This window comes from Chiloscyllium plagiosum, unplaced genomic scaffold (assembly GCF_037043375.1).
Source record: "Chiloscyllium plagiosum isolate Xiang-an unplaced genomic scaffold, Cpla_swu_hap1 HiC_scaffold_27, whole genome shotgun sequence".
NCBI classification, from domain to species: Eukaryota; Metazoa; Chordata; class Chondrichthyes; order Orectolobiformes; family Hemiscylliidae; genus Chiloscyllium; species Chiloscyllium plagiosum.
The window spans coordinates 93077439-93090223 of record NW_028270165.1 but is presented as its reverse complement, the minus strand read 5'-3'; the positions used below and the strand labels follow the sequence as shown (position 1 = coordinate 93090223).

Sequence of the window (12785 nt, the reverse complement as noted above, 5' to 3'; positions counted from 1 at the left end):
AGGGAAGGACTTGTAGCAGTTACTGGCGGGGCCCTGGGTTATGTTGTAGAACAGAGACATGGGGGTGTGGTGAATGTTGGAGTTGGGACATCATTTTGAAATTGTACACGCTGTTGGTGAGGCCACTTTTAGAACACTGAGTACAGTTCTGGTCGCCCTGTTATAGGAAGAATACTATTAGAGAAGGTTCGGTAAAGATGTACCAGGATGTTGTCAGGACTGAAGGATTTGAGTTATAAGGAGAGGCTGAGACTTTATTCACTGGAGTGGAGGAGGTTGAGGGGTGACCTTATTGAGATTTGTAAAATCATGAGGGGTGTCGGCAAGGTGAGTAGCAAAAATAGTGAGGAGCATGTTTGGTTATGTCGAGTCCTAAATAAATAAATATTGGCTCTACCGTTTCTTTTTCTCCTATTGGCATTTGGACACTTAAATTTGTCAGTAATCGCAACATTGCCACAGAGTGTACAGCGCATGCTCCTCGGTGTCAGCAAGAACGGCGCATGCTCCTAGCTGTCCGCTGCAACGGGGCGTGACCTTCTTTAGAAGCTAATGGGGAGCCTTGGAGGGCCGGAAGTAGGGTAGTCCTCCTGCCAATGAGAACATTCACTATTGTCTGAATGCGGAAGTTGTCCCATGAGCTTCTGAAGCTGCTGCACCTCTCTCTCTGAAAGAAGATTGAGCTTCACTCCAGACTACAACTTCCTTCCTCTGTTTAACATTGTGAGTACCGCACTCTCTTTTCCATTTCTTTATTTCATTGTGGGCTTCGATTGTTGACTCGCAGCAACTGGATGTAAAGACAGTGAATCCAGGGAGGAGCAGACTCGGGAAATGTTGATCCAGATCAGTGTCTCAATTGGCAAAAACAGTCTCACAGTGTGAAGTTATAGCCTTTGCTGTGAGGGGATAAAACAGCAGAAAGGAAGTGCATTGTTTAAATGGTGATATATTGGGATGTGGGGAAAGTGAGGACTGCAGGTGTTGAAGATCAGAGTCAAAAAGTGTGGCAGCTTCCAAGGAGCAGGAGAGTCAACATTTCGGACCCGAGCCCTTCATCGGGAATGCCGTGTGGATGTACAAAGGGGCCTCAGCGTCCTCCTACACCAGTCACTGCCTGTTGTGAGACAGGTGCAGCAAGCAATCAGCAAGGCAAGTGTTATATTAGCAAGAGGAATTGAGTTCAGAAGTGGGGATGCCTTCCTGCTGTTCGGGGGGGGGGGGGGTCATTAAATATATTCAAGGCTGAACTCCTCTGATTTTTGAACAACAAAGAGGTGGATGTTTCTGGGGGAAGGCAAGAAAATGGTTTCAAGACCAGTATAGAACAGTTACAGAGTCAGACAGCACAGAAACAGACCCTTCAGCCCAAATAGTCTGTGCTGACTATGTTCACAAACTAAACTCGTTCCACCTGCCTGTGTTTGGCCCATATCCCTCTTACCTTTCCTATTCATGTCCTTATCCAAACATCTTATAAACGTTGTTACTGTACCTGCATCCACCATTTCCTCTGGACATTCATTCCACACACAAACCACTCTCTCAAAGGAAAAAGGTGCTCCTCATATCTATCTTAAAATCTTTCTCCTCGCACCTTAAAAATTTGCTCCTAATCTTGAAACAACACCTGCCATTTACCTCATCTATGGTTTTATAATTCTCTATAATGTTGCATCTCAACCTCCTGTATTCCACTGAAAACATCCCAGCCTATCCACCTAGATGTAGGTAGATTAATATCTAGTTATGATCTGTTCAAAGCTGGTGCAGGCTCGAAAGACCAACTGACCTACTCCTGCTCCCAACTCTCTCACTATGTCCAGGACAGTAAGGGACTATAAGACAGGAGCAGACATTTGGCCATTCACCACATCAGGTCTGCTCATACCATTCAATTGTGGCTGATCAGTTTGTCAACCCCATTCACCTGCTTTCTCCCAATACCTCTCGATCCCCTTGATACTCAAGAACCTATCTATTTCAGTTTTAAATATCCTCAGTGACCTGGCCTCCACAGCCTTCTGTGTCAAGGAATTCCATAGATTCACCACTCTCAGGCTGAAGTTTTTTCTTTACTCCATTCTAAAAGGCCCTCTGGTCCTAGTCTCTCTTACCAATTGAAACATCTTTCAAATATCCATGTCGTTCAGTATTATGTATGTTTCAATTAGATCTCCCCCCCCCCCCCCCCCCCCCCCCCGGTGAGTGCAGGCCTGTTAATCAGCATGAACCAGACTCTTCAGGATGAGGTACAGCAGGGATTAGGTTCAGCAAACTGAGAATGGAGGGAGAGTGTGTGGGATGGAGATTTTCAGCCTCTCTGGAATAAGGGAGGAAAAAGCGATAAATCAGAACTGATCGGATGGGCTGATCGGCCAAAGAGTGGCAGGTGGAGTTTAATTTAGAGAAATGTGAGGTTTGCATTTTGGTCAAGCAATCCAGGCAAGACTTACACAGTTAAGGGGAGTGTTGCAGAACAAAGAGACCTTGGTATGTTTTCCTTTATTGGTCAGAGCATTGAGTACAGGATTTGGGAAGTCCTGTTGCTGTTGTGCAGGACATGTGGTTAGGCCACTTTTGGAATACTGCATTCAGTTCTGGTCTCCCTGCAATAGGAAAGATGTTGTGAAACTTTGAAAGGGGTGGGAAAACTTTTATAAGGCTTGTTGGCAGAGTTGGAACGTTTGAGGTACAGGGAGAGGCTGATAGGCCAGGGATATTTTCCCTGGAGCATCAGAGGTTGAGGGGTGACCTTATAAAAATATATAAGGGGCATGGATCAAGGCAAGGTCTTTTCCCCAGGATAGGGGAGTCCAGAACTAGAAGAACATCGGTTTAAGATGAATGGGGAAAGGGAAGTGAGTAGAAACTTTTTCACGCAGAGGGTGGTGGATGTATGGAACCTGCTGCCAGAGGAAGTCGTGGAGGCTGGCATAATGACACAATATAAAAGGCATCTGTCTATATGAATAGCAAGGGTTCAGAGGGATATGGGCCAAATGCTGGCAAATGGAACTACGTTAATTTAGGATGTCTGGCTGGCATCTGTCTAGGTTAGGGTGGATTAGCCATAGGATGTTCAGGTTATGTGCATTAGTAAGGGTTAAATGCAGAGCAATAGGGGTTTGGGAATGGGTGTGGGTGGGTTACCCTTCGGAGGGTCGGTGTGGACTCCCTGGGCCGAGTGGCCTGCTTCCACACGATGGAGCTTCTCGGAAGGGAAGATGTTTTGCAAACTGCGCAGGCGCACTGCGGACCAGACGGCCGCCGTCCGGAGCAGGGCTCAGAGGGATATGGGCCAAGTGCTGGCAAATGGGACTAGATTAATTTCGGATATCTGGTCAGCACCAAAGAGTTTGATCCAAGTGTCTGTTTCTATGCTGTATATCTGTGACTCTGGCTTTCCACAAACATTTGCCACATCTTTACGTTCAGTTTCTCTCTGGTGTCTATGTTAATACCTTGATGTCTCACTTTGCTCCCCCGCTTCCCGGGGACGTTAACCATTTTGTGTCTGGGTCTTCAAGAAGCTGCATTGCAGGTTCACCCTGAATTGACACTCTTCCCAACTGCCCCGAGTGTGGGAAAGCCTTCAGGAATTCCTCAAACCTGCTCAGGCACCAGCGGCTCCACACTGGGCAAAGGCCCTTCAGCTGCCCCGAGTGCAGGAAGGCCTTTGTCCGGGCCTCCCACCTCCTGACCCACCAGTGGTCCACACGGGGCAGAGGCCCTTCAGCTGTCCTGAGTATGGGAAGAGATTTACCCAGGCCTCCAACTTGCTGACCCACCAGCGGGTCCACACAGAGGAAAGGCCCTTCAGCTGCCCCGAGTGCTGGAAAGGCTTCACCTGCTCCTCCCACCTGCGGAGGCACCAGGTGGAGAGAAACTTACTTGGAGACAAGGTATGGGTTGAAATTGGTGAGTGAGGCAGTATTTCCTTTGGGTTACGGCTGTAGCAAGGAACCAATTACAAAGGGACAACTCTGTGCTGACCAATAGTAGAGGAAGAGAGGCGGAGGGGGGTGGCAGTGTGAGCGCTTTGACCTTGAGCTGCTTATTTAAAAAAAACAGCAACTTTTTCTATGTCTTTTTGGTGAGGGGGGTGCGGGGGTGGAATCTGAAGCTGTAACAAAGTTGGGTCACAATAAAGGTTACCTGAACTTACTTACTGCAAGACTCAGGCTCTCATTGAAAGTTTTGAGCTCCAAGAGGTTTCAGTTTTAAAGCTGCTCATTTTTTGCAACCTCCTGTACTGAGTTTCCAATGTCGTGTATCAGATGGAGCAGTGAATGAGGAGCTAGTATTGTTAGAAATTGTAAATTTTTTGTGAGTGCAGGTACTGCATCGTTTCATCGGCATTGTAAAGTTTCCTGGCAGCACCAGGAGGTGTGGGCTGTGTTCACTAGATACGCGTATCTTTACAATTAAGAATACCTAAAATGATATATTCAGAAACATAGCTGAAGTCTGAAAGCATGTTAAATTTTTTAAGAGCTGTTGAAACCTTTCTGAAACTTGCACTGAATTATATGCAGTTTAACCACAGCTCAGGACAGGTTGGAAGGGGTGAATGGCCTGTTCCTAGTCTTGTGATATTGGTTCTGACTATGTAGAAATAGAGTCATAGTGTTGTACAGCATGGAAACAAGCCCTTCAGTCCACGCCGACCAGATATTCTATCTTAACCTAGTGACCCATTTGCCAGAATTTGGCCAATGTCCCTCTAAACCCTTCCTATTCATATCCCCATCCAGATGCCTTTTTAAATGCTGTAATTATATCGGCCTTCACCACTTCCTCTGGCAGCTCATTCCATAAACGCACCACCCTCCGCGTGAAAAGGTTGCCCCTTAGGTCCCTCACAAATCTTCCACCCCCCCCACCCTAAATCTATGCCCTCTAGTTCTGGACTCCCCCCTACCCCCAAACCTGGGGAAAAGAGATACAAAAGTTCATTTTCTCCCCCCACAGGATAAAGAGTTGCCCAGAGGGAGGGGGTTTCACTCTGAACCTCACAAGACCAGTTCTGCGCAGTGACATCAACAATGGAACGAGGGGTTGGGGTAAGGTGTCTGGGTAATGGGGTGGGGCCAAGCCGAAAGCAGTCCCTGCACCATTTGCAAAAATCCCAACCCGAGGAATCCACCCGAGGCAGATGCGAAACGGAAGCCTTTCCCACAGTTGCCACACTTCCACGGTTTCTCCACGGAGCGGGATTCCACGGGTTTCTCCATGGCTGAAGCTTCAGATGTACACAAACGCGTGTGGAGCCCTTTCCCAGGCCATATAACTGTTTCAGACTCCACACTCAGTGCGCTGCAACAGTAGGGTCTCTCATCCAGTCCCACTGATGCTGAAAATCTACTCAAACAGGAATCAAAAAGCTTTGTTCCTTCTCACAGACTCATAGTTGAAAATTGTTGTGGTCCCGATGGATTGAGTGACTGTCGGGCATTGACGTCAAAATAAGGACTGCAGACGCTGGAGAATCAGAGTCGAAAAGTGCAGCGCTGGAAAAGCACAGCAGGTCAGGCAGCCTCAGAGGAGCAGGAGAGTCAACATTTCAGGCATAAGGCCTTCATCTGTTGATTTTGAAACTTCTGTCTTCAGATCTTCAAATACTCCGTAAAGAGAGATTACAAAGCTCATCATTGTCAGTGCAGGGTAGAAATTCTGAACAAGCAATTCTACTTTCTATGGAATATTCTTGTGTTCTGTTATTCCACAAAATTGAAAGCACCATCCCACTCTCTCTCCCCCTCTGTTCTCACTCCGCTCTAGCTAATTCTCCTGAAGGTGCTGATTCAGGATCTTACAGGGGCAGAAAAGCAAAAACATCAAGACTGACTTCTCTCTGCATTTTGGATAATTCCACCTGAAAGTTAATATCTTTCACAACACTGGGATACCGCTGAGAGTGAGCAGGTCTGATTTTGGGAAGCAAAGAAAAGTGTGTCAATTCAGGGTGAGTCGGGAATGCAGCTTTTTGAGGAAGAGCCAGACACGAGATGGTTAACGTCCCCAGGAAGGTGGGAGCAAAATGAGATGTCAAGCCATTAACACCGACATTAGAGAGAAAGTGGACCTATTGACGTGGCAAATGTTAGTGGAAAGCCAGAGTCATAGAGATGTACAGCACAGAAACAGACCCTTTGGTCCAACTCATCAGTACCAACCAGGTATTCTAAATTAATCCAGTCCCATTTGTCAGCACTTGGCCTATGTTCTCTAAACCCTTCCTATTCATATACCCATCCAGATGCCTTTTAAGTGCTGTAATTGTACCAGCCATCACCATTTCCTCTGGCAGCTCATTCCTTACATACAGCACCCTCTGAATATAGGAGTTGCCCCTTAGGTTCCTCTTAAATCTCACCCTCACCCTGAACCTATAACCCATCCAGGGAAAAGACCTTTTCTATTTACCCTTTCCATGCCTCTTATGATTTTATAAACGGTTGTAGGGTCACCCTCAGCCTTTGAAAACTCAACAGAAAACAGCTCCACCCTGTTCAGCTCAAACCCTGACAACATCCTTGTCAATCTTATCTGAATCCTTTCAGGTTTCACAACATCCTTCCTCTAGCAGAGAGACCAGAACTGCACACAATACTCCAAAAGTAGCCAAACAAATGTCCTGGAGAGTGCACAACGTAACCTCCCAACTCCAATCCTCAGAGGACTGGGAAAGTTTTCAAAACCCACAAAAGACAACCGGGAAAGAATGGAGGGACAAACAGATCTTTTGCGGGTCAGCATGGAACATCAGGGCGGGGGGAAATGGGAATGAGGGAAAGAAGCTGAATGTGCTGGAGCAAGGTGGAGGAAGAACAGATGATGCAAAACCGGCTTGAAGCTGCAATGAGGAATATTGCATGTGCTGTACTTGTACCTGTTGCACTTACTGGTGGGAATCGGGTGCATTTTAAACATCAAAACAGAACAGCTATCTACTCCTCCCGCCTTCCCAACGTCGATCCCTCTGTCCCTCCTCACCCGGGTAACTAAGACACATACCTGAGTTTGTGGAGTCTCCTCCCTCCCTGCATTCACTCCAGTTGCTACAAGTGAATAGATTTCCCCTCCCCCCATCTCTGTCTCCCTCCCAGGATGAAGAGTTGCCCAGACAGAGTGAGATTCACTCACGGACAGGGCCACTTCCCTGCTGTGACATCAACATATCAAGAGGTGAGTCACAGTTTGCAAAACCCCTTCCCTTCAGAGAACCCTCAGTGTGGAAGCAGGCCACTGGGCCTAAAGTCTCCATACCGACCCTCTGAAGGTTAACCCACCCACACCCATTCGCCTTCACCTGTTGCTCGCCATTTACCCCGTCTAACCTGCACATCCCTGGGCACTAAATAATTCAGCATGGCCAATCCACCCTAACCTGCACGTGCCTGGGCACTATGGGTAATTTGGCATAGCCAATTCCCCCCCCCCCCCCAACCTGCACATCCCTGGGCACTATGGGTAATTTGGCATAGCCAATCCCCCCGAACCTGCACATACAAATTCACCCCCATGGATGTGTGTGTGTGTTTGCACGAAAGAGAAACAAAAATCTACATCAGTATATCTCTGCCTATTTGAGAACAGGTGCCTTACTTCTGTTGTAAATATTGTTGTAAATCATAGCTGGGTGCTAATAGTTAGATGGAAGGGAGACAAAATTCCCCAAGTAGGGCACCATGAGAATCCTGGGAGAGCCCTAATTTCTGGTTTACTTCTGAATGAACAAACATTAAGCATAAGCACCTATTTATTTTTAATTTTGTTTCATTTTTCTTGTTTAATTCCCTGTTATGACTACACTCTGTGCCTGGATGGTTGACAGGCTGGGAGATTGTGGGTTGGGGCATGATTACTGAATGTTTTATTGATCCAGAAGGGGTAATAGGGTACAGGGAGATCAACAGAGGACAGAGAAATCAGGACCTGAAATCCGAGGTGACACCAGACTACCCTGTGATCAGTGCTTTGATTAGCAGTGCCAACCCTCTACCTTTACCGAGCTTCCCATCTGACTATCCCCTTGATATTCAGGATCCAATCCTTGCCATCCTGAAGCCATGTCTCTGTAAGGAGTCTCGGATCATAATTATTCTCTTCAATGTGTGCAGTCAACTCATTCACTTTTGTTACAATGCAGCACACATTCAGACACACTGTTTTTAGTTTCAATTTTTGTGACCTTTAAAATCCAGTTTTGATTGCTGGTACATTTACTCCCCTTGTCCCTTTCTATCACTCTCTGATGTTCATTTTCCACATCACTATACTGCTGACTGGCCTTGATTTGGATTGGCCATGCTAAATTGCCCAGAATGTCCAGGGACGTGTAGGTTAGGTGGGTTAGCCATGGGAAATGCAGGGTTATAGTTTCATAGTAATAGAAGCAGGAGTTGGCCATTTGGCCCATCCAGCCTGCTCCACCATTCATTAAAATCATGGCTGATCTATCCATCAACTCAGCTCCTCCTCCCTGCATTGTCCCAACTACCCTTCATTCCCCTACCATTGCAAATACCCATTCAACTGTGTATTGAGTTTAGAGTCATAGCGATGTACAGCATGGAAACAGACCCTTTGGTCCAACCCGTCCCATGCCGACCAGATATCCCAACCCAATCTTGTCCCACCTGCCAGCACCCAAACAATATCTCTCCAAACCCTTCCTATTCATATACCCATCCAAATGCCTCTTAAATGTTGCAATTGCACCAGTCTCCACAACTTCCTCTGGCAGGTCATTCCATACACACACCAGCCTCTGTGTGAAAAAGTTGCCCCTTCTCATATCTTTCCCTTCTCACATCTTTCCCTTCTCACCCTAAACCTATGCCCTCTAGTTCTGGACTGCCCACCCCAGGGAAAAGATTTTGTCTATTTATCCTATCCATGCCCCTTTATGATTTTATAAACCTCAGTACGGTCACCCTTCAGCCTCTGACGCTCCAGGGAAAACAGTCCCAGCCTATTCAGTCTCTCCCTGTAGCTCAGATCCTCCAACCCTGGCAACATCCTTGTACATCATTTCTGAACCCTTTCAAGTTTCATAACATCTTTCCGATATGAAGGAGACCAGAATTGCACGCAATATTCCAACAGTGGCCTAACCAATGTCCTGTCCAGTCACAACATGACCTCTTGACTCCTGTACTCAATAATCTGACCAATAAAAGAAAGCATACCAAACGCCATCTTCACTATCCTATCGACCTGTGATTCCACTTTCAAGGAGCTATGAATCTGCCCTCAAAGGTCTCTCTTAGTTAAAATGCCTCTACTGCTTCCATGGGCAGAGAATTCCATAGATTCACTACTCTCTGGGAAAAGCAGTTCCTCCTCATCTCGGTCCTAAATCTGCTTCTCCTAATCTTGAGGCCTGGTCTCATCCAGCAACAGAAATGACTCGATAGGGTAGGGCTTCATCCCCACAGTGCAACAAATTCCCACCTTCCATCAAAATCCCGGATGGACTTAACTTACTCACTCAGTTGCTGTCTCACAAATGCAAGATTTCATTGTAACTTCTGCTCCCATTAAGGGCAAAACATCTCTGAAAGCTGCTCTTAAACTTCAGCCTTCACAATCACACCTCTGCTTTCACCAAAGAAGATTAGAGTCATACAGCATGGGAACAGCCCATTTGGTACAACTCGTCCATGCCGACCAGATATCCAAAATTAATCTAGTCCCATTTGCTAGCATTTGGCCCACATCCCTCTGCATCTGGATGGGTACATGAATAGGAAGGGTTTTGAGGAATATGGGCCACATACTGGCAAATGGAATAGATTGATTCTGGATATATGGTTGGCATAGACGAGTTGGGCTGAAGGATCTGTTTGTGTGGTGTATGACTCCAACTGAAGAAGGGCTAATGCCCGAAACGTCGATTCTCCTGTTCCCTAGATGCTGCCTGACCTGCTGCGCTTCTCCAGCAACACATTTCCATGTATGACTCCAACTGTCTTCGGTGAAAGCAGAAGTGTGGTTGTGAAGACAGGGCTTTCAGAGCAGCTTTCAAAGATGCTTTGCCCTTCCTGGGACCGGAAGAAGTTACAATGAAATCTTTCATTTGTGAGACAGCAAGCAACTAAGTGAGTACATCCGGGATTTTGGTGGAAAGTGGGAATTCATTGCACTGAGAGGATGAAGCCCTACCCTATCCAGTCACTTCTGGTGGCTGAGACTAGGCCCCAAGCTTTGGGGGAGTAGGTTTAGGACAGAGATGAGGAGGAGGAAGTGAGGGCTGCTGCTTTTCCCAGAGAGTAGTGTATCTGCAGAACTCTCTGCCCGAGGAAGCAGGCTCCAATATGCCCCGGTCCTAATTCTTCAGCTTGACGTACCCGTGACTGTAAACTTTGAAGTGCTTTGGTTAACTGCAAATATTTCCCACTTGTCCAACAATCCAGTGTCAGCTGTTTCAGTCATTGGGATGGTTTTGATTCAGCTACTAAATACATCTACTCTTATTAGACAATGTTCATAACAATGTAAGCGAGGTGATTCTATACAAGCAAGTTGTAGACAATTTAAAAAGGCCGACCAAGCAAGGAGGTGGTTAACAAACACAGGGCATCCCTCTTCGAGTATGCACCTTGTTTGTTTACAAATTAAACATGCTTCAGATCTTTTCCTAGCTGCTTTCCGAAAATCTGGGTGCCACCAGGTTTGTGAGTGTTAACAATAATGTACATCATCAACTGAAATATGCAGCAGCAAAGAATGAACACAAACCAGTCCAGCAGGGGGCACCCATGTTTTGGTTTGAGTATTGAGGGAGTACCCTTTTTGAGACCCCTGTGATATCAGTACCATACCCAGGCTAATGTGCATTGAAACCAGATTATGAAGTGTTAACTTTCCTGCAAACGTCTGCCTGTGTGTGTCTCTCTGTAACATTTTCTAACTTGCTTCATATCAGTTTGTCAGCTTTTCTTTATTCCTTCCTTCCTTCCTTCCAAGGCTAATGAGGCACTCCCATTCCAGAGCAGCCCAAGTTAGGGAGTTGAGCCTCACAAATCCTGGCTGTGACACATTGCTGCTTAACCAAGTGGGCAAACTCTATATACCTCTCCTTTGTTCCATTTGCAAATCGAACACTTTTCAATACAATTTGTATGTGTCTCTGCATGAGTCCATAACCCAGGGAAATACAACAGAGTCTTTAATAGTTGCCCAATGTGTCCTGTATGCCAAATTCATTCAAATAGGGTTTCACCTCTCGTAACCCTGGGGTAAGCAAATTCATTATTACTAACTTTCAGCAGTATTACGTCCAGACGCTAGGACCCTGTTGAGTTCTCTCACTGGTATCTTGTGGCTGAGTAGGGAGAATTGTATCAACATTTCGAACAGCACTTTTGTCCCTGGCCAGCTTTCCTCTTTATTTTGGACACAACAAAAGCAGCAATCACCCTCTATATTTCATCTCTCAAAGGATATCGACCGGTGACCTGGCAGGACCAGGGTATCTCCTGCCTGACTCGCCAACTGTGGGGGATGGAAATAAAGCCCCATGTCAGGAAAGAATTTGTTTATCAGGAAGCAGCACAGCTGCAAGGCCAACCGTCTCCGCTGAGCCTGGGAAACACAAACTTGAACAAGCAGGCACTAAGCTGAGATTCAAAATGGTTTCCAGGCTTTAATATGTGACCAAATGGCTGACCCAAATCTAATAATTCTCCCACATCATCGCAGGGAATTAAACAAGAAAAATGAAACAAAATGAGAAATAAATAGGTGATCGTGCTTAATGTTTGTTCATTATGAAGTAAACAGGAAATAGCAGTCTCCCAGGATTCTTATGGTGCCCTACTTGAGAAATTCTGTCCAACAAGTTTAATTGGAAGCACTAACTTTCGGAGTGCAGCTCCTTCATCAGGGGATTGTGGAATATAAGATTGTAAGACAGAATTTATTACAACAGTTTATAGTGTGATGTAACTGAAATTATATATTAAAAAAGACCCGGATATATTATTTTAAGTCTCTCATCTGCTCGAATGTCCATGATAGTTTCAGTTCTTTCAAATGTAAATCGCAAAACCTTTTGAAATAGTTAAATCCTCAAGTGAACTTTACCAATTGGTGTCGCGTCAGCCCAGATAATGTATTGAAGGTGTGAGCTCCCCTGTGTGAGACTGTCTGTGCCACTGACTTACAGAATCTTAAATGGATTCATGCAGTTTTTGAGCAAAGTAAGACATAATTCTGCAAGTACAAATTCACCCAACAAACTTGTGCGTGTGTGTTTGTGTCTGTGTGTGTGTGTGTGGGGGGGGGGGGGGGGGGAGAGATGTATATTTGCAGATACATTCTATGTGCATTTTTTAAAGGAAAACTCTGCAGGCAGTCAATACATGTAATAGTTTGTAAATTCGACTTGAAACAGAACCAGTCTGACTCAAGATTGGGATACAGGCAGACTCTGACCTCACACCTTTAATGCATTGTCTGAGCTGAGATAAGACCATAAGACATAGGAGCAGAAGTAAGGCCATTCAGCCCATCGAGTCCACTCCGCCATTTAATCATGGCTTGAGCTTTTGCTATAAAACCTTGTTATCTTGAGAAGGTGACAACAAGATGTTCTGTGATTTACATTGTAATGAGACCTGTAACCTATTTGAAAAGGTGGAAGACTGAACAATCCAGATTAGTTCAATATACCATTTCAGTGGCAGGACACTGGACTGTTTTGCTCTAAATTGTGTCTTAGGATCTTATCCTCCACAACCACCTGATGAAGAGGCAGCACTCCAAAAGTTGCT

At 45.8% G+C, this 12785-nt stretch overlaps 2 protein-coding genes across 7 annotated transcripts in view; one reads left to right on the top strand and one right to left on the bottom strand.

Annotated features, from left to right (window-relative positions):
* Positions 1–12785, bottom strand: part of LOC148145045 (uncharacterized) — a 103293-nt gene that overhangs the window by 48408 nt on the left and 42100 nt on the right. The window lies entirely within an intron of this gene.
* LOC148145048 (uncharacterized) overlaps positions 1–12785 on the top strand; it is a 112813-nt gene that overhangs the window by 93426 nt on the left and 6602 nt on the right. The window contains exon 1 of one of the 6 annotated variants that reach the window (XM_087975512.1): positions 598–723. The exons of 3 other annotated variants lie outside the window; for them this stretch is intronic. The gene's annotated coding sequence lies outside the window, so the exon portion shown is untranslated. Of the gene's footprint in view, positions 1–597; positions 724–3682; positions 3906–10090; positions 10110–12785 lie in introns of those variants that run through there. 2 more of the 6 variants (XM_087975519.1, XM_087975516.1) reach the window with 2 other exon arrangements.